The sequence below is a fragment of the Mesocricetus auratus genome, unplaced genomic scaffold (genome assembly GCF_017639785.1).
Source record: "Mesocricetus auratus isolate SY011 unplaced genomic scaffold, BCM_Maur_2.0 Super-Scaffold_100018, whole genome shotgun sequence".
Classification (NCBI taxonomy): domain Eukaryota; kingdom Metazoa; phylum Chordata; class Mammalia; order Rodentia; family Cricetidae; genus Mesocricetus; species Mesocricetus auratus.
This window is the reverse complement of record NW_024429199.1, coordinates 39,301,499-39,323,323: the sequence shown is the minus strand read 5'-3', so window position 1 is coordinate 39,323,323 and position 21,825 is coordinate 39,301,499. Positions and strand designations below refer to the sequence as shown.

General features: G+C 39.8%; 1 pseudogene; it reads left to right on the top strand.

The window, feature by feature from the left end:
- The first annotated feature begins 19,598 nt into the window (after positions 1-19,598).
- Positions 19,599-20,481, top strand: LOC101835212 (annotated as a pseudogene).
- Positions 20,482-21,825: the final 1,344 nt, after the last annotated feature.

Genomic DNA, 21,825 nt, shown 5'->3' with positions numbered 1-21,825 from the left:
CCCATGCCTGCAACTTTCCTTCGGAATTTCTGATGAGAAAAATTTAAAAACGGTTGCTCTCTGGTGAATTTCTTATTTGATTAGTAATACAAGAACATTGTAAGGCCTTAACGCCAGGGCCTTGGTTAGAATTCTATTAAGAGGCAGCCTCACCATTTACTAGAGACAAATGCACAACTTACCATACGTTTATAAAGTGTCTGGTCGAGGATCAACTCAGTATGTTTTAGAATCTCTGGCACTTTTGACTCCTTGCCCAGATTCAATCAAAGCAACATTTTTATTACCAAGCAGTCCCTCTCTGCCCCTTTGGAATTCCTCTAGCTTGTTAAATGCACACTGGGGCCACTTCTTCCCATCGAATTTTTTCTCAGCTTGATCCCTAAAGTAGACAGTATTTGAGACCTTCCTCTAACCCCTCCGTTTACTTTGTCAAATCTAATGCAAGCAGACATTCAGGTAACGAGCAGAGCAGAGAGGGAACAGCAAGTGTTGATGAAAAATTAAATACGTCCCTTCTGAAGTGCAGCAAGATTAAGCCTATATTTATATCTACTTTTCCCAGCTGCAAATAATCCCAAGTATATGCACTCATCAACCCTTCAGTATCATCATCTCCTTCTGGTAATAATCTCTCTTGATAAATTCTGGAAGCCCACATAACCTATGCTTAAGTATTGGTAAGAATAATATGATGCAGAGGTGACTTTCAAATGCTAGTTAAGATTCCCACATCATTTGTGGGAGGGCCAGGTCCTCCTTCGTGTATCTTGGCTGCAATAGTATCTCTCCACAGAAAATGGGCTCCCAAAGTCCATTTGTGCTCTAGGGATAAACATTGGCTCCACTGTTAGAGATACCATAGTCTGCCCTGGCCTCCTAGCTGGCACCACATTCAGAGGGCTTGGTTGGGTTGTGCCCAATGCTGGTTCCCCAGCTTTACGACTGGGGTCTCTGTGCTCTCACTAGGTCAGGTCAACTGTTTCTGCGGGTTTCTCCCCCACAATCTTGGCTCCTTTGCTCACCTCTCCTCCCTCGACACAACTGGATTCCAGGAGTAAGGCTCAGTGCTTAGCTGTGGGTTTCTGTTTCTGCTTTGATCAGCTACTGGATGAAGACTCTAGGAGTGGCAACCAAGGGAGTCATCAATCTCATTATAGGGGAAGGTCAGCAACGACAGCTTCTCCACCTCTGCCTAGATTCGTAGTTGGGATTATCCCTGTGGATCCCCTAACTTTTCCCCTGTGCCAAACCCCTCTCCAAACCTGTACTGGCTCCCTCTATCAAGGCACCTCCCCTATTCCTCCCCTGTCTCAGTCCTCCTGTTCTCCTCCCTGTCCCCTTCTCTCCCTTTCCCTCCTCCCTCCTCCCTCCTCCCCCTTTCCCTTTCCCACCTCTCCCCCCTCCCAATTTGCTTAGGGGTTCTTGTCCTCCTATTCTTGGGGATCATGCTGTGAAAGACTCTGGGGAGTGGGTGGGGGTGGGGGGAGGATGGGAGGATGGAAGGGCGAGGGAATGGGGGAATTGATATGTAAATAAGAGTGCTTCTAAAATAAAAAAAAATTTAAAAAGATTTCCCACAGCCTGATTAATGTATTTACCTCATTAACACTAATATTTATATTCTAACTGACCTAATATTGAATTGCCCAACTACACTTGACATATAAAAAAATATATCTGTCCTGCAGCTCTGCAGACCTACCTGATATGCTATTCCAGCTATGTATTTTAGGGAAGAATACTGTTTATTTAATTGTTGAGAAATACATATATCTTAACATCTTTATCAGAAAAAAACCAAATTCTGTATTTTCCCCCAACAAATCCTCAGATTTCTCATAGTACATTAAGCATGCTCAACAGGTATTTGTGGAATCAATAGAAGATTAAGTAATTTAGTGAAAAAAATTACTCTTGGGGTATGATTTTGAGTCCTTAATTCAAATATTCTTTGAGTGTGAAAATGTGAAATGTGTAGCCAGATAATTTAATAATTCTATATTTCTTCCTTTTCTTTCTTTCTTTCTCTCTTTTTTTTTTTTTTTTGGTTTTTCCAAGACAGGGTTTCTCTGTATTGTTTTGGAGGCTGTCGGTCCAAGATTTTTGTTTTTAATTATGTTTTGGGGAGAGGGGTATGCACTTGTATTTGTGAGTGCAGGTGCCCATGGAGAGCAAAAGAGGTAGTTGTCACTCATAGACCAGGAGTTACAAGTGGGTACTGAAAATTTAAGTCATCAGCAAGAACAAAATGCTCTCAATCACTGATGTACCTCTCTAGTACCCAATAATTCTGTATTTCTGAATAACTCTTTGGGTGGGCACTATAGTGCTTTCTTACCTTTCATTTGTCAGAAGTTTTTTGTCTTGTATTTATTTGGATCTTTTTATTGCTAGGTCCTGTCTCTTTCATCCTCACCTTGTAAGCTGAAGTAGCATTCTTAATTTTGTTCTCAGTTCATGGACATCTGACTACCATTAGCATGTTGGATATTCAAAGTCAGACAGTCAGGAAATGAGTCAAGGTGGGTCTGAAACTCTTCACATAGAGAATTTCTTCAGATTTTTCTCAATTATTTATTTCCTTCATCATAGACAAAATCTGTAATGAAGACAAAATCTTGGCTTTGCATCATGGGAAATATCAGAATTCACTTTCAAGTCTACACATAGCTCATACTCTGTCTTCTAGGAAATGTTCAGGAATTCATCTGACAGAGAAACTGATGCCTCTATTATTTTAGATTGGGATGTAGCTCTATATCCTTGGTGAGTAACATTAAAGATCTAAGTAGCTTCATGCATATTTCAAGACATTATAAATTTAGCAGCTTAATATCTTTTTTCCCCTCTGATGAAGAGAGTTTATAGGATCTTTCCAAAGAGATGTCAAAAAGTCATTGTTAATTCTGGGGTGAAGTCTGAGCCAAGGCTGAGCAGGTCTCATCAAGAATGAAGATTTAAGTTAAGTATTTATCTACATCCCTTTCAACATTCCCCAACCAAACACACACACATACATAACACACATACATACACACACGCGCGCACACACACACACACACACACACACACACACACACATGATCAGAAAAAGCATATGGTTAAACCAAAGATAACAGTTTTTTTAACAGATTCATAAAAGATGGGTACAAGGCAAAACTCCATCAGTGGATTGAAGGCAGCACAGAACAGGATGGCAGCCAAGTAGAGACCATATGTCCAGCAAGACTTGAGAAAGATTATAGACTCGGTGCAGCCAGTGCAAAGGCAGAAAAAAGATGAAGTATGATTCAAAACTTCCTTCGGAATCCATGCCTTCCTTATAAGATTGCCTTTATGTCCCATTTCCAAGGCAACCCAGTTGCTCTCTGTCAACACCTGATTTATTGATCTGATAAAACTAATAGGATTGTTTCAGACACACAGAGAGGAGTCCTGCTCTTCCATTTGGTGGCTCTGGTAAAATCCAACTCATTCTTGCACATCTTCAAGTGAAGTACCCCAGAGCTATGATCCTGGGCAACTCAAATACTAGCCTTCATGACTTTCTGAAAGGTTTTCAGTGGCTTGCCTTCATTCAAACTTCATAGTACAAATCTGTGCTCTGGTGCTGGTTATATCTCAGTAAATGATCTATACCATAGTTCATCTTTTATCAGTGAAATGATAAGAGCGAGAGGCATACATCATCACTTCATTGTTATTGTCCAGATAGCATATCTCAAAATCCTTCTGCACTGAATCTTATACAATAGGAAGTCCTCCCGATAAACAAGGAGCCAAGGCATTGAAATGGTGATAATCTCAGACAGAGAGTTTGCCAAGAAGGGTGCTTCAAACCAAAGTCCCATTAATATCTCAATGGTCTACAGCCCTGCTTTATGATACTCAAAAAACCATCAATATTATTTTTGAATAAACAAAAATCCCATATAGCCATGTGTGTAGTATATTATTGTCATAGGTAGCCTAATTAAACAGTATTTTTAAAGGAGTTATTTCCAAGAACTTACTATCATAAATAGAGTGCCTGGGTGTTGGTTAAGAATATCATGTGTTGTGGCAGGAAAGATGATATAAGTGGTTAAGAACACTGGATGTTCTCCCAGAAGATCTGAGTTTGATTCCCAGAACCCACATCATACAGCTCATGACCATAAGGTAACTCCCAGGGGACTCTGATGCACTCTTCTGATCTTCAAGGGCAACTACACACACACACACACACACACACACACACACACACACACACACACACAAAGACGTGAGTGCGGTGCACATACATCCACTGAAGCATGAAGACATAAACAAACCTTTCTCCAAAAGTTGAAGACCTTCTGAACAATCCATGGCTTTTATAACGGCCTTGAATAAGATGCAAACACTTCTTAGTCTGTTTTACTGAAGCATCCAAATGGGGATTACTACTTGGAGTTTCTGTTTACAAACAACAGATTGTCTTGGGCTAACCCAAACAGAAAAGGAATTTAATAAAAGGCTGTGGATTACTGGGACTCAGAAATCTGGAGAAGTGAGAGTGCACACAGAAGTTCTCTGCTAAGAGCAACAATCCTTGGTTTGAATCATGGGTATCAGAGATGTAGGGAGTTACTTCAGGTCTCAGCGGCACTACTAGGGTGGAGAAACGTAACTGGTCCCACCCTCTACCTGCCTTGGGCTTTCTCAAAATAACCATGATAGCTAATATTTTTATATTACATACCCCAAATTGCCACCTTTTGGAAGTCCTCAGAGATAACAACTCACCACATCACACAAGGGTATTCACTTTTATCAATGAATGAGTCCATTCACCTTGGCGGAGTTAATGAGATAAAATCTATAACCAGCTTAGATGTCATGTATATACGTATGCACACACTTTCATACGTGCATAGGTTAGGAAACCCAGGAAAAGAGACTTTAAGCTGGTCATCAGGTTAGGTACAAACCCACTCTTTACCAAATGGTGTGACTTCTGTAGCAATAAGCACACCAACCATGTAGATCAGCATCGCCTTCATAGCCGTATAAGAATGCAAGCTACTCCTCACGGATTCGGAGAATGGGTATAGTCAATCGGATATTTCTGAATTCCTTATATTTCAGAAATGTATTTCTGTATCATGAGTGGGTAGGTTGTCTCTTTTGAACAAGAAAACGCATTGGCATCTACAAACAAATTGCAGAGATAATCTGGAATCAATAGGAAGATCAGGAAACTTTAAATAATGCTTCCCATTCATTTTCTGTCATGGCATTCAGAAAAGAAGTAATATTCTTACAGTGAAATAGAGAAACCTGGCAGGAATTCCTGTCTTTCCAGGAAATCAGCACCTCAAGCCAACTCTAAACCATCCAAAGCAAATCAGTGTGAACACTGTGTACCACCTGTTTCCCTAAAAGAATGTTCTCAGGCTTCAGTAACTAGTGTATGAAATAATTTTTTAAACTATTCTCTTTCCTCTTTAACAAAACACAAAAAGGTGAGTAAATTCTTTGAGCCTCCACATCTTCCACACGCATGCATTTCCAGATTCTTAGAAGAGACACTTTCAAATCATGTCATACAGAAGGCCTCGACCACTAGGAGGAAGAATACAAAAAGAACAGCTTCCTCAAGGTTGTTCTGTTCAGCAAGAATGGGGTTTGCTCTCTTTCTCCCAGGAGACAGCTTTACCCTCCTGTAGGGGTGTGTGGGAAATGTTGATTTACTTAAACTAGGCTTTTCTCTGCCTCCCTTACCTCTGCTCCCAACAATACCAATTGCCCCCAAACTGTCTTTATCACTGCATTTTGCTGTATAACCAAAGGGCCTTGTTTATGTGCAAGAAATCAGCATTTGAAGGGGGGGTAAGGGAGTGCGGGAGGAGGGGAGGGAGAGGGAACTGGGATTGACATGTAAAACAAGCTATTTAAAACTAAAATAAAAAATGATAAAAAAAAAAAAAAGAAATCAGCGTTTGAGTCACAAGGGTGATGATGGCAGATCCTTGGCAATCTACATCTTTGCTTGGCTTTCTGCACTCCTAAAGCTGGGGAAGCATGGCTCCTGAGGACCTAAACTCATTGGGATTTCTCCACACAGGACCCTGATGGACAACTGAGGATCTGTGTGACAGGAAAGACCCTCCCATGACTAACTAAAATGGAAGCCAGGAAAATCAAGTAATGAGATAAAATTCATCTCAAAAGAAGAAACTGCTTTTAGTGACACTATTTTACACCAAAATTAAATTATTCTGCTAATTCATAAAGGCAAAAGGAATTTTGATGGTTTAGAAGTAACTCTTCCATTTGTTTGAATGTTTCAGATAAATATTTAATTGACCCCTTTCAGAAGTTACTCATAATGTAGAAATAAAAACGGATGTAAATAGCTATTTGCTAATCTTGAATGCTTTTTAACACTAAGAAGTAGGAAAGACGGATCTATAAAGAAGTCAACTTTGTCCTTAAGCCCTAAAACCACTTAAATATTCAAATTAAAAGGTACACGTGGTCCTAAGCACTGCTTTAATAGAACTTCAAAATCTGGTTAAATTACGGTAAGAAATCACTCTCAAAGTGAGAAATACTTATTAATAGTGTATCAGGAAACGTCCTCTGGGTAGGTCATGTTGGCAAAGATAAGTTCCCATTGCATGACCTGAAGCATCTGTGATGGACATTTGCATCACCCAGAGTATCACACTTAGCACCTCAAGAGATCACGTGCAGCAGAGTCTGACACCTGCTATCACAGGTGACTCACTAGTGGAAAGCATGCATGCTGTTGTTATCATTCATTACTATACCTTTTTTATCTTTAATGGTGGAGTCCTAGGCCCACTCTGGGATCTCCTGGACTGGGGACTAAAGTCAGGTTGACTCGTCCCCGGGGAGCAAGCAACTGCTGCAGACATGAAACACACCTCAACTTCAAAGACAGCTGTTACATCAGAGTAAAGAGTTGGGATGAGATTTTCCAATCAAATGGACCCAAGAAACAAGCTGGTATAGCTGTCCTAATATCTAACAAATTAGAACTCAACCTAAAATTAATCAAAAGAAATGAAGAAAGTCATGTCATTTTCATCACAGGAAAAACCCATCAGGAAGAAGTCTCAATTCTGAACATCAATGTCCAAAATACAAAGACACCCTTGTTCATAAAAAAAAATTTACTAAAACTCAAATCAGACATAAGACCTCACACAGTTATAGTGGGAATCTTCAACATCCCACTATCACCACTAGACAGGACCACCAGACAGAAACTTAACAAAGAAGCATAGGAACTAACAGAAATTATGACCCAATTGCGTTTAACAGACATCTATAGAACATTCCATCTGAACCCAAAAGAATATACCTTCTTCTCAGTGCCACATGGAACCTTCTCTAAAATCGACCACATACTCGGCAACATAGAAAACCTCAACAGGTACAAATAAATTGAAGTAACCCCCTGTATTTTATCAGACCACCATGCTTTAAAGTTAGAATTCAACAACAACACAAATTGCAGAAACCCTATAAACTCATGGAAATTGAACAATGTACAATTGCACCATTCCTGGGTCAAGGAAAAACTAAAGAAAGAAATTAAAGACTTCCTAGAATTCAATGAAAATGAAAATGAAGATACAACATACCCAAACTTATGGGACACATTGAAAGGATTACTAAGAGGAAAGTTCATAACACGAAGTGCCCACATGAAGAAACTAGAGAATAGTCACACTAGAGAATTAGCAGCCCAACTGAAAGCTCTAGAACAAAAAGAAGCAAACTCACCCTGGGGGAGTACAAGCCAGGAAATAATCAAACTGAGGGCTGAAATCAATAAAGTAGAAACAAATAAAACAATACAAAGAATCAATGTAACAAAGAGTTGCTTCTTTGAGAAAATCAACATGATAGACAAACCTTTATCCAAACTAACCAAAAGGAAGAGAGACAACATACAAATTAACAAAATCAGAAATGAAAAGGGGGACATAACAACAGACACTGAGGAAATCCAGAGAATCTTCAGGTCCTACTTTGAAAACCTGTATTACACAAAAATCAAAAATTTAAAGGAAAAGGACAATTTTCTGGATAGATATCACTTACCAAAATTAAATCAAGAACAGCAATTAATACAGACCTATAACCCCTAATGAAATAGAAGCAGCCATCAAAGTCTACCAACCAAAAAAATGCCCAGGATCAGGTGGTTTCAGTACAGAAGTCTACCAGAAATTCACAGAAGAGATAATACCATTACTCCTCAAATTTTTCCACACAACAGGAGCAGAAGATTCATTGCCAAACTCTTTTTATAAGGCTGCAATTACCTTGGTACCCAAGCCACATAAAGACACAACTAAGAAAGAGAACTGCAGACCAATATCCCTCATGAATATTGATGTAAAAATACTCTAAAATACTGGCAAATCAAATCCAAGAACACATCAGAAAAATCATCCACCATGATCAAGTAAGTTTCATTCCAGGGATGCAGGGATGGTTCAACATACAAAAATCTATCAATGTAACCCACCATACAAACAAACTGCAAAACAAAAACCTCATGATCATCTCACTAGATGCTGAAAAAGCCTTTGAAAAAAATCCAACACCCCTTCATGATAAATGTCCTGGAGAGATCAGGGATAACAGGAACATACCTGAACATAATAAAAGCAATATACAACAAACTAACAGCTAGCATCAAAATAAATGGAGAGAAACTCAAGGTGATTCCTCTCAAATCAGGAACAAGAAAAGGCTGTCCACTGTTCATTTGTCTTCAATATTGTACTTGAAGTTCTAGTTAGAGCAATAAGACAACAAAAGGAGATCAAGGGCATACAAATTGGAAAGGAAGAACTCAAACTTTCACTATTTGCAGATGATATGATAGTTTACATAAGTGACCCAAAAAACTCTACTAAAGAACACCTTCAGCAAGGTGGCAGGATACAAGATTAACTCAAAAAAGTCAGTAGTCCTACTATATACAGACGATAAATGGGCTGAGAAAGAAATCAGAGAAACATCACCCTTTACAATAGCCACAAACAATATCAAATATTTTGGGGTTATGCTAACCAAAGAAGTGAAAGACCTGTATAACAAAAACTTTGAGTCTTTAAAGAAAGAAATTAAGGAAGATACCAGAAAATGGAAAGATCTCCCATGCTCTTGGATAGGTAAGATCAATATAGTAAAAATGGCAATCTTACCAAAAGCAATCTACAGATTCAATGCAATCCCCATCAAAATTCCGGCACAATTCTTCACAGACTTTGAAAGAACAATAATCAACTTTATATGGAAAAACAAAAGACCCATGATAGCCAAAGCAACCCTATACAATAAAGGAATTTCCAGGGGCATCACCATCCCTGACTTCAAGCTCTATTATAGGGTTATAGTCCTGAAAACAGCTCCGTATTGGCACAAAAATAGACAGATAGACCAGTGGCATAGAATTGAAAACACCGATATTGAGCCACACACTCACAAACACCTGATTTTTGATGAAAAATCTAAAGTTATACAAAGGAAAAAAGAAAGCATCTCCAACAAAAGATGCTAGCATAACTGGATACTGGCATGTAGAAGACTGCAAATATATCCATATCTATCACCATGCTTAAGTCAAAATGTATCAAAGACCTAAACATAAATCCAGCCACACTGAACCTTTTAGAAGAGAAAGTGGGAAGTACCCTTGAATTAATTGGTACAGGAGACCACTTCCTGAACATAACACCAGTAGCACAGACACTGAGATCGACAATTAATAAATGGAATCTCCTGAAACTGAAAAGCTTCTGTAAGGCAAAGAACACAATCAACACAAAAAGGCAGCCCACAGAATGGGAAAAGATATTCACCAACCCCACATCTGAGAGAAGGCTGATCTCCAAAATTTACAAAAAGCTCAAGAAGCTAGTCTCCAAAACACCAAATGATCCAATTAAAAAGTGGGGTACAGAACTAAATAGAGAATTCTCTATAGAGGAGTCTAAAATGGCTGATAAACACTTAAGAAAGTGCTCAAGATCCTTAACCATCAGGGAAACGCAAATCAAAACAACTCTTAAGATACCATCTTACTCCTGACAGAATGGCTAAAATCAAAAACACCAAAGACAATTTGTTCTGGAGAGAATGTAGAAAAAGGGAAACACCCCTCCACTGCTGGTGGGAGTGCTAGCTCACAAAGCCACTTTGGAAATCAGTAAAGAGATTCCTCAGGAAAATGGGAATCAGTCCACCACAAGATCTGCAATTCTACTCTTAGACATATACCCAAAAGATGCACATCCATACAACAAGGACATCTGTTCAACTGTGTTCATAGCAGCATTATTTGTAATAGCCACAACCTGGAAACAACCTAGATGCCCCTCAACTGAAGAGTGGATACAGAAAATGTGGTACATTTACGCAATGGACTACTACTCGGGAGGAAAAAATGAAATCTTGAAATTTGCAGGCAAATGGATGGAACTAGAAGAAACCATCCTGAGTGAGGTAACTCAGTCACAAAAAGACAAACACGGTATGTACTCATTCATATCGGATTTTAGACATAGAGCAAAGGATTACCAGCCTGCAATCTACACCGCCAGAGAAGCTAGGAAACAAGGAGGACCCTAAGAGATACATACTTGGTCCCCTGGAGAAGGGGAAAGAGACAAGATCACTTGAGCAAATTAGGAGCATGGGGGGAGGGGAGAGGCAACTAAGAGAAAAAGAAGGGGAGAAGGGGAGAAGAGGAGGGGAGGGGAGGACATGAGGGAGCAGGAAGTTGGAGTCAGGGGAAGAATAGAGGAGATCAAGAAAAGAGATACCATAATAGAGGGAGCCATTATAGGTTTAAAGAGAAATCTGGCACTAGGGAAATGTCCAGAGATCTACAAGGATGACAGCAACTGACAATCTAAGCAATAGTAGAGAGGCTGGCTACCTTAAGTGCTCTTCTGCCATAATGAGATTGATGACTACCTTATATGCCATCCTAGAGTCTTCATCCAATAGCTCATGGAAGCAGAAGCAGACACCCACAGCTAAATACTGAACTGGACTCCTGGAATCCAGTTGCAAAGAGGGAGGAGTGATGAGCAAAGGGGTCAAGACCAGACTGGTGACACCCACAGAAACAGCTGACCTGAACAAGGGGGGAGCACATGGACCCCAGACTGATAGCTGGGAAACCAGCATAGGACTGATCTAAATCCCTGAACGTGGGTGTCAGTGAGGAGGCCTTGGCAATCTATGGGCCCTCTCATAGTAGATCAGTATTTATCCCTAGCATAGGAATGGACTTTGGAATCCCATTCCACATAGAGGGATACTCTCTCAGCATAGACACATGGGGGGGGGGGGAGCTAGGCTCTGCTACAATAAATGTGGTAGACTTCTGAAGATCCCCAGGAAAGGCCTCACCCTCCCTGGACCCAGAAAGGGGATGAGATAGGGGGCTAGTGGGGGGCAAGCGAGGAGGGGGAGAGACAGTGAACTGGGACTGACATGTAAAACATGCTTGTTTCTAATTTCAATAAAAATAAAATAGAAAAAATTTTAAATGTTTTAATAATAATAATAAATAGTGGCATGCAGGGTTTCCACACTGACTTTTTAATAAATGTCTTAGGGGAGAAATTCTTCCTAACAATCACAGAGCTTTTCTCAGATCTTGATGTCTAATTAAAATCTCTATCTTCCACTCCAAGTTTAATTCAGGATCACCAGAATTGATCAGAATGACAGCTATTGCAGTCACAATGTTTCTCTCTTTGCCCCCTTTGCCGTGGGTCCTCTTTTTTATATTTTTTGTTTAACTTTTTACACGTTACTCCCAGTTCCCTCTCCCTCCCCTCCTCCCACGGCCCCCCAATCTCACCAACCCCCCCCACGCCTCCTCCACTCCCTGCTGTGGGTCTTCTTTATTCTGCAGGGTCCTGTGTACCTAGATATCTTCAACTTGACCTTGTGGCAGATGCATGACCGCTCCTACCGGATCCTCTGTTCTGAGGTGGGTGTAGTGTCTCTCCCACAGAGGCTTACACAGGTTAGCACATACACAGTACAGGGCCCAGCAGATGCTATGTAGATCTTTTAGTAAATACCAGTGAAGTGATTCACTCTAAAGCAGTGGTTCTCAACCTGTGGGTCGCAACCATCAGAAAATATATTTCCAATGGTCTTAGGAAGTAAGACACCCTCTCACTAGTAAAAATGCAGGTATGAAGTAGCAATGAAAAGAAATTTATAGTTGGGGCTTCCTAAGACCATCAGAAATTTGTGTTTTCCAATGGTCATGGCCCATAGGTTGAGAACCACTTCACTACAGGAACTGCATGGTGCCTACTGGGTCCATGGGGTCCTTACGTTATCTGTGCTCAAGAAAATCTGAGGATTATGATTGTTTCCAGAATGTAGCTACAGATGGATTTTTTTCCGGTTCTTTTTTTACTGCCCTCAAATATTCACCAGTGTACATAAACAAGTTTATCAGAAAAAAAAGTGTACGGGAAAGAGATGGGAGGTGGGTGAAAACACTGGAGTGACTAGACATCAGGGAGACCCTTGATAGGACACACCCACACGTGGTCCACAGACACAGCCCTAGAAGAGCCTCCACTTAGAGTTGTCTCAGTCACAGGAATCCACTAGAGCAACAATGTGGTCAAAGAAGATGACATCATCACCAACTGAAGAAAGGGTGTCTGACCCCTCCTCCATTATTTTCTTCTTGGTGTTCTAATCATACCCAGAAAGTAGGCATTAACTTAGGAGAGATGGTGGGGAGAGGATGGGCACCCTGTCCTTACGGGACATTTTTAAGCAGCATGGCAGATGAGAATGACAGGGAGAGAGAAGACATATCAGAATATAAGCACGAAACTGACACCGTAAATAGACCCAGTTTGCCCAGGCTGACTGACTGAGGGTATGGTATGGATCCACTGAGGCATCGCTATGAGAAAGGGATGCATGGCCCAATGAGGTTGATTAGAAAGAAGTAAACAATGGAAAAATAAAATAAAGAAAATGAAAATGCCCTCTTTCAAATTAATGCTTAACAATGTGTAAACTAATCTTTCAACTAGACCATCATGTGGAATTATTACAATTCCACCAACATAGGTATCCCTTTTTCACCTCAAATTAAAATTCTTCCATCTTAAGATTCAATATTATAACACCAAGACCAAATATTTTAACTTGAGCTCATACAGCTGGCATGGCACTGTCCTAATCTAACCCGAGATTCTGGCATCATCAAGCATGCCAGCTTCCTTTGGAGCCATGGACCCCAGTCTTTGTTTAGACCTCGCTACTTGCCAAGAGGCCCACCTTTCTGGACTATGTTTCTCACTTTTTAAAGAATGAGTGGTACACTTTGTCATTAGAATTCAGAGATCATAGAAAATTGGCTTGATTTATTTTGTATTTCAATCTGAACTAAATTTTACAAACATGCAAAAGCTAACCTGCCTGGCACCAAACAATACCCAGAAAATGAATCCAACTCTCCCACACCAATTCTTGGCTCATAGGTGGATGCTGTCACGGCTCAGCAGTGTTTTGTGGTTCTGATCCTGAAGCAAGGTCAGTGCTAGATGAAGCCATTTTTCCTGTGGGCCTAAATGCTCAACTCAGAATGCCATCTGAAAAATTATCTAATATTATTTTATTATTGTGATTAAGTAACTTCCAGATGGCTGCTCCAGGATGGAAACTCCTCTCTCTCTGCTCCCTCCCTCTCTGCTCCCTCCCTCTCTGCTCCCTCCCTCCCTCTCTCCCTCCCTTCCTTCCCCACCTCCTTCTAGAAAGAAACTGAACATTTTCAAAATGCCAGAGTATCAACCTCAATCTCTAGCACAGATCATCCACTAAAATCACTAATGTAAACTCCAAACATTATCTGTACATCAGAGGCAAGGCCCTCACTAAATGATAACAAGCTTCAGAAAGAAAAAAGAAGAAAAACATTAAAAACCAAGCTCTCTTTACCATATAGGCATTCTAGCCCCTGACTGGCAATGACTTGATTTAAAACTGTGATTTCAAGCCTGTGGCACAGGAGTAACACACTATTGAAACCATATTTAAGCAAGAGTTTCTGAAAGACAGATTTATGCAATCTTCAGACTTACTCAATCTCAAAGGAGTGTGCTTACATATTTCATATTCTTATTGAAACATTAGCCACTATCATGGGAAAATGACTTTGATTTAACAATAACAACATTCTTATTTTTATTGAGATCAATAAGGCTAATAATAAGAATTTAGTTTCAGTTTAAAGAATAATGGCTAATTGCCTTCCAGGTTGTTTTTGTTTTGGTTTGCTTCTTGTCTTTTGTCTTGGATTCTAGAATAAGCAGCCAACCAAACAGTGACTGGCATGTTCATTATTCATGATCCATTACAGTTCATGACTTTATCGGTCTCATTTAGAGAAAAATAATGTTTTGATTGTTACTACATGAAGACATTAAGCAATGTTCAGGGAAAATATATGACAAAATGTAGTGTGTTTCTTTACTGATGACATTTTACCAGTGGAGCCTGCAATTGTATAAGAATACCTTGGGGAGGCTAGGATGCAAGGGTGGACACGTAGTGAGACCACGACCCTTTGCCTAAGAATATGGCTCTTGTGACTCATTGTCAGGAAACCAAGATCTTTCGGTTTCAATAATGACAATGACTTTGTCCTGAGTCATCCACAGTTTTGCCCAGATGTTTCTATGACTAAGCGCTTAATTTTTCACCAAGAACATTTCAGCAAAACAAACATATAGCATGAGATCTTTAGATTAATTTATAAATGCCTATGTGAACATAAATGAACAAATGACGATAGCTTCTAAACCACGGCTGTAAACGTGTGTAGATTCACTCTACAAAATGATGGAGGCCATCGGTGTGTGACTAAAGACTTCCTCTGACTGACTTTGAGTAGGTGTAGCAGGGACTACCAGTCACCAGAAGCTTAAAGGCACAGTTCTATTACACCAGTCACTGGGCTTATTGTACAGCCATTTCTAGCCATGTAGATTCCCTTCCCTTCATTCCATAAGACAGGAAACGCAAGGATGTGTCCCGCTGGCTGCATGCTTAGCAATGCTAGGGGCTGTCACTGTTGGCTGTCTGGTGTCCTTTCTAAGGCAGCTTGTTCAGGGACTGGGTGATGTTGAGGAATATGATTCTTTCAAGTCAGTAGTGTTATAATCAGTAGGGAGATAATGCATTCTTCTGAAATGAGTTTAGAAATTGTATTTCCGGGCTACGCAAATGTTGTGTGCTCCTCAAGCTTTTGTGTTGAGTCATCTTTCTGGCAGGTGATGGATGCAATTATGAAAGTGGTAGAAGCTGCAGTAGTATGACCTAAAACCCCTAAAATTGGAAAGCAAGATAAATGCTTCTCCTTTAAGTTGGTCCCTCCAGGATTTTGGTCACAGTCACACAAAGGCAGTTAATAGTAAGTTGTGAGGGCATTTGCAAATACAAGTCTTACAATTAAAACGTTGCCTGAGAACAAAGATCAGCTGTATGCCCTTAGTGTGGTGTGGAAAGCGTATAAACTAAAACAAATGCAATCACTTTGGAAGACTGTGGCTTAAAATTGACAAAATACCCAGCAATGATGTTTACTGGAATCTGAATTATTAGGCAAGGATAGGCCAAATAATTCTTGAGGATTATTACAGTCCAAACAGCGATGTTTGTTTGCAGAACACTAATAGTGGAGAAATTTTAGCCCCAACCAGTACTCTACAGAGTTTACAATTAACTAACAAGATTCACAGAAACTCCTGAAGGAAAGCAATAGGTATGCAAACCCAAGAGGAACATTACTGGAACCTATTACATTGAAAAAGAATAGCTACAAACTTCCATGGTGCTTTTCAAGTCAGCTGTCAGGATGCAAGCACTCTTGTTTATTTGATGTTTATTGACATCTGGTCTTGAGAATTATAGGACGGAGTCATCAGAAAGTGCAAGGTTTTCTTCTTTCTTGTCCTGCATCATTATATTTGATTGGTGGAGATTATATAGTATACAAGCCCTTAGAGTGCTTCCTGCTATAATAGTGTTGGATCAGAGGCTGCGTGTCTACCTGGCTATTCAACATAATACCTTAGAACTAGGAATCTTAATTTTCAAGAGAATGTAGCTCTGTCTAGAATGTGAAACACTTCACAAGTGAGCGATTCCTACCCTCCCATCATTTGCTCACTATACTAAATAAAATACACAAACATGAAGAAAGCATGACTCCTCACTGATTCAGAACAGCATTCTGGAGAGAAGGCATCATCTTGTATGCATTCTAAAAAAAACCTTTTGGATGGCAATAGAATAGATTCAGTCCTATAGAGCACAAGATTAATTAAATATTTAATTGACTGAAACAAATAGAGGCTAAGCATGGAAGACATACCCCTTTCTTCTGCCCCCACCCCACTACCGCCCATCACTCTCCCACTACTCTTGGTACAAACTACAGGGAGAGCTGGAAAATTTGCCCCTGACGCTGAGGAACTCACCCAAAGAGACTAGCTAGGGCCAAAACTCATGGACAAAGTAACGTGATGGGTACAAGATGATCAGCCCCCAAAGAACATCCTGAAAATAGTGTTAAGAGTTCTAGGTCCAAGCACTGGGGTACAACAACGTGTGCTTTTTATGGATTCGGTGAGCTTATCATGACATGGGCTGTTGGTGACTGACTCAAGTAAATAAGAAGCCAACTTGGAAAGCTGTGGTACAGGCAGCAGTGGACTGGGAGAATGGCTGCAGGTGGGGTAGGGTAACTGAAAGTGAGAGTGAGTGACAGTGCTCGCCATCAGGACAGTCTTGTGTGTGGGGATGGGGGGGCTGTGAGAGGGGAGAGCTGAACATCTTTTCCAAAGATCAGTTTCTGTCTCTATTCACAGGGAAATTCCAAACTGCAGCTAAGATAACCATAACAGTTTTCTATATCATTATCTGGCAAAATTATCTGTTTTATTGTCTGCTTTGGCTATGCAGGTAATTTGAAGTTGCCTAAACCTCTTTCTTCTTTTTAAAAACCTACTTTCAAATGTTTTTAGACTAGAGTGTAATTGCATCATTTCATTCTTTCCTTTTTTCTCCCCCCAAGTCCCCCCATAAAGTTCTTGCTCTCTTCAGCATTCATGACCTCTTTGTTTTCATTTCATTAATTTTTAAGAACTCCCCCAGTAGATTGCACATTTGGAATTTCACTATCTAACTTTATTTTTAAAGTTACTGAAATGAGTCTCGGTGGGTATCAATTGCAGCAATTTCTTCCATTTTCAGAATTCTTTGAAGTGAATGGAAATTGTAATTGCTTTGGACACGGATTTAGAGACACACTCAGGTTTCATAAATGGATTAAAATTCATGGAGAAACCACAAACGACTCACAAAGGTCTGGCATGTGAAGGTATTGCGTAAAAGGAGGAGTCAGATTTGCATAGACACTGAAGTCCAACTAGGACTGCTCTGATTTTTATCTTTGTCCTTCCATTTGTTGCTTTATTGTGACAATATTTAGCATATTTCTCATTTTAATCATTTTGAAATGTTTAACTGATAACTGACAGACAAAAATAGAAGTGAGAGATAATAACAGCACACTATGTGAATTCTAGTTGTACCCGTTGTCACACGTGACAAAATTTATGTATCATATACATACATACACATGTGCATAAATGTATGTCCATATATACATGCTATGGTTTCCAATTTTATTATAGTTCCTTTCTGTGGGTAAACTGATTTGCTTTAGTAAGGTATTTTGAGTCCTTACTCAGTATCCTTTGTTTATGTATTCTAGGTTTTTGCTGTGTGGTTACTAGTCCTATAAAATATGGTGGATTATAATAAGCTATTCTGAAATGCTTCCAACTTAAAACAATAATAAAGTATGAAAATTGATGAGCAAAAGAAGTAACAACAATTTTCTCTGTATTTCCAATAACATTACATGCACTCAGTGGGTTATATTTACATATGTATTCAAATGGATTATATTTATATGTATATAGAAAGACTATATTTATATGTATTCACAAATACATAATATCCATACAATAACGATTGGTGAAAAAGAGGCCTTGACTGTGAAGGGGAGGGAAAGGAAATATAATGGAGGCCGTGGAAGGGAAAAAGGGAAGGAAGAAATATTGTAATTAAAATACAATCTCAAAAACCTTTGTTGGTGGGGTTAGGAGGCAGCATTTGCTCCAAGCATAGTAAGCTAGAGTCCAAACCTTCTGCAGCTGATACCACCAGCTAGAAAACAAAATAAAAACAGTAACATCAAAAGTAACTTGCCCTCACATTTTCTTTACACTTAAATTTTTATGTCATTTTATGTCTTATTTTTTTAGCTGTCTTGGCCCATAAGTGTAGTTAATTTTAGTTCCTTTGATTATAATATTCATGTTAAAGTTATGAATGGTTCGTGTCTGTCTTACAATAAAGAATTCTGAGTTTATGTGTAAGATTTCTCTTGCCATAAATTTATACTTTGTCATCACTAACGGTTTTTTGGATTTTTTTTTCTTTTTGGTTTTTCGAGACATGGTTTCTCTGTATTGTTTTGGAGCCTGTCCTGGAACTCACAGAGATCCACCTGCCTGTGCCTCCCAAGTGCTGGGATTAAAGGCGTGCACCACCAGCGCCCTGCAGTTTTTGGATTTTTTGTTTGTTTGTTTTCAGAGCTGAAGACCAAACCTAGGGCCAAACCCAAGGCCTAGTGCTTGCTTGGCAAGTGCTCTATCACTGAGCTAAATTCCCAACCCCCTTACTGACACTTTTTAAAGTGGTATTGTAACCTGTAGCTTATGTCACCATGACATAATTTTTTTTAAGTGGAACCACGAGATCATTATCAATCTCTATCTGCCTGTTAGCATAATCTTTCTAAGACCCGTGCATACTGTAGTGCGTACCAAAATTCCATTCCTTCTCGTACACACTTTACATGTGCAATTTCAGTTTGTACATCGACTCATATGCTTGTTTCTTTTTAGTCATGCTTCAGCGAACACTGCCAAACAAATACTAATTTGAGTCCTTTCTTTATTCTCTTACAAGTAGAACGACTACAAGTGCAATTACAGGTCCTATTGGAACTCTGTGGTTAATTTCTCAAGGGCTCCCAGGTTTTGTGCAGCAGCATCCTTTCACGTCCTTCACGGGTGTTCCGACTTCTTCACATCCTCGAAAGCAATTGTTTTCCTTTTTCTCTTTCTCTGTTGTATCCTTCCCAGCAGCTATAAAGTAAGGGGGCCTCGTGACTTTATTTCCACCTCCCTCATCACAATACTAATCCCAGTTTATTTGTAAAAACCGTGTTCAGTAAGGCATGTTTCTCAATGTTCATTTTTGGTATTCTATTAAGTGCGCTACTTTATAATATTGCACCAATATTTTAAATGTCCTTTATAGGCAAGAATAACCTTGTTGTCATTCTTGCCTATAAAGCCAACAGTCAGCAGCATCTTAGCATAAATACACAGTTGTAACTTTTAATAGAGTGCAAACACGTACCAGGCATATAAAAACAGACAGTAGGTACCGCCTGCGCTGCGGCCAGAGATGCTGTCGCGCCGCGGTGGCGCTCGGCCGCCGGAGCTCCGCAATGAGGGCGTCCAGCGAGCTGAAGGTGAAGAGAAGACATTAGCAGGGGATGTGAAAACAGTCCTCCACGAACTGCACCGAAAAAGCAGCTGCCATCTATTCCCAAAAACGCTCTGCCCATAACGAAGCCTACATCTCCAGCCCCAGAAGCACAGTCAACAAATGGCACCCATGCTTCCTACGGACCCTTCTACCTGGAATATTCGCTTCTCACAGAATTTACATTGGTAGTGAAGCAGAAGCTACCAGGCATCTGCGTGCAGCCATCGTATCGCTCTGGATTAGCGTGGTTTGGTGTAATATTCATACGACACGGGCTGTGTCAGGATGGTGTGTTCAAGTTTACGGTGCATATTCCTGATAACTATCCAGATGGCGACTGTCCACGCTTGCTGTTTGACATTCCCGTCTTTCACCCGCTAGTTGATTCCACCTCAGGAGAACTGGATGTGAAGAGAGCATTTGCAAAGTGGAGGAAGAACCATAATCATTTATGGCAGGTCTTAATGTACTCAAGGAGAGTCTTCTACAAGATCGACACAACAAGCCCCCTAAACCCGGAGCTGTATGTACTGTATGAAAAAGACATTCAGCTTTAAGAGTAAAGTTGGCAGTGTTAAAGTATGTACTGCTCGTTTGCTTGACCAACCAAAAATAGAAGACCCCTATGCAATTAGCTTTTCTCCATGGGACCCTTCTGTACATGATGAGGCCAGAGAGAAGATGCTGACTCAGAAAAAGCCTGACGAACAGCACAATAAAGGTGTTCATGTTGCCGCCTGTCATGGGTAAAGCCTGGCTCAGTACAACCTTTCAGTAAAGAAGAGAAACAGTAGCAACGTAAGAGAAGGTGCATCTGGTACACCATGCACTTGCCTGCTGGACTCTGGCCTAGTTAGAGCTGACTAATGGCAAAGGACCACCTGAAGAGTGAACCAGGTGAGCAGTGACTGGCTATCAGTGTTGTGTATGCGTAGATTCTGACAGCAGGTTGTGGAGACCTCTTACTAAGTAATGCGTTACTTCTGACAGAAGTGTCAGGGTGCTTCCAGTTCAGTACTCCAAATTATTGGGGACCTTGAGGCTTAACTATTTTTCTGAATATGTTAGAGGTGAGCAGAAAGAAATGAGCACTGTGTAGTAGTTCGAAGTTGGTGGTTTCGGCTGTACATATATGTAAGTCGTGAAGAATGGTGTAGAGAAGAGATTCCAGAGTGCAGCACTTCCAAGTACAAGACTGGCTTTCTGGCTTCAGCTTGCTGACTTGCTGTAAATGTCTATCTCAGAGCATTACGAAAGTAGGCAGAACCAGGATGCTTGTTCATAGGTGTTTTTTTTTTAAAGCAAATTACTGTATTTTTATGGCAGGAGGAAGAAAAAGTGTTCAAACGGTTTCTAATGAAGTCAGGTATTTAAATGGTGAATGACCGATGTGTTAGTAGAGATGAAATAAACCAATAAATGATTGATTGTCATTTATGCAGGAAATTAATGTTCTTTTTCAGTATAACTAAACTGAGACTAATTTACAGGTGCTTTATTGAAAAATACACATATTTTCATATAAAATTACAGTAGCGGTACCAAGAGGTTTTTCCAAGTACTCTGCACAGCACTACTCTAGTGGGCAGTGCAAGGTCTACGCTTTAGAGCAGTATGAAGTCACCTAGTAACTTTGCTTATAATGATCCAATTTACAATTGAATTTTCTCCTTAGGATTATTAATCCAACTTAAAAACAACTGGAACAATAATGATTAATAAAGACATGTGTAGATAATCAGTAGCTGTTAAATAATTTTCAATTTGTATAAATGGTACTACTAATAAAAACCTGAATTCTCAAAAAAAAAAAAAACAACAGCAACAGAAAAACAGACAGTAACAAAAGACATCTAATACCAAGGTCATGTCAGAGTTCCTCAGAAACTTTCTTTTTTTTAAATAAAATTTTATGTACATCAACTAACTATTAAGTGCATCAATACATAGAAATGTAAACTTATGTGAGCTTTCTTTTTTTAATTTTTTTATTTAATTTAAATTAGAAACAAGTTTGTTTCACATGTCAATCCCAGTTCCCTTTCCCTCCCTTCCTCTCCCACTCCCCTTCAGCCCTCACCCAACCCTCCTCCAGTCCCCACTCCAAGGAGGGTGAGGCCCTTC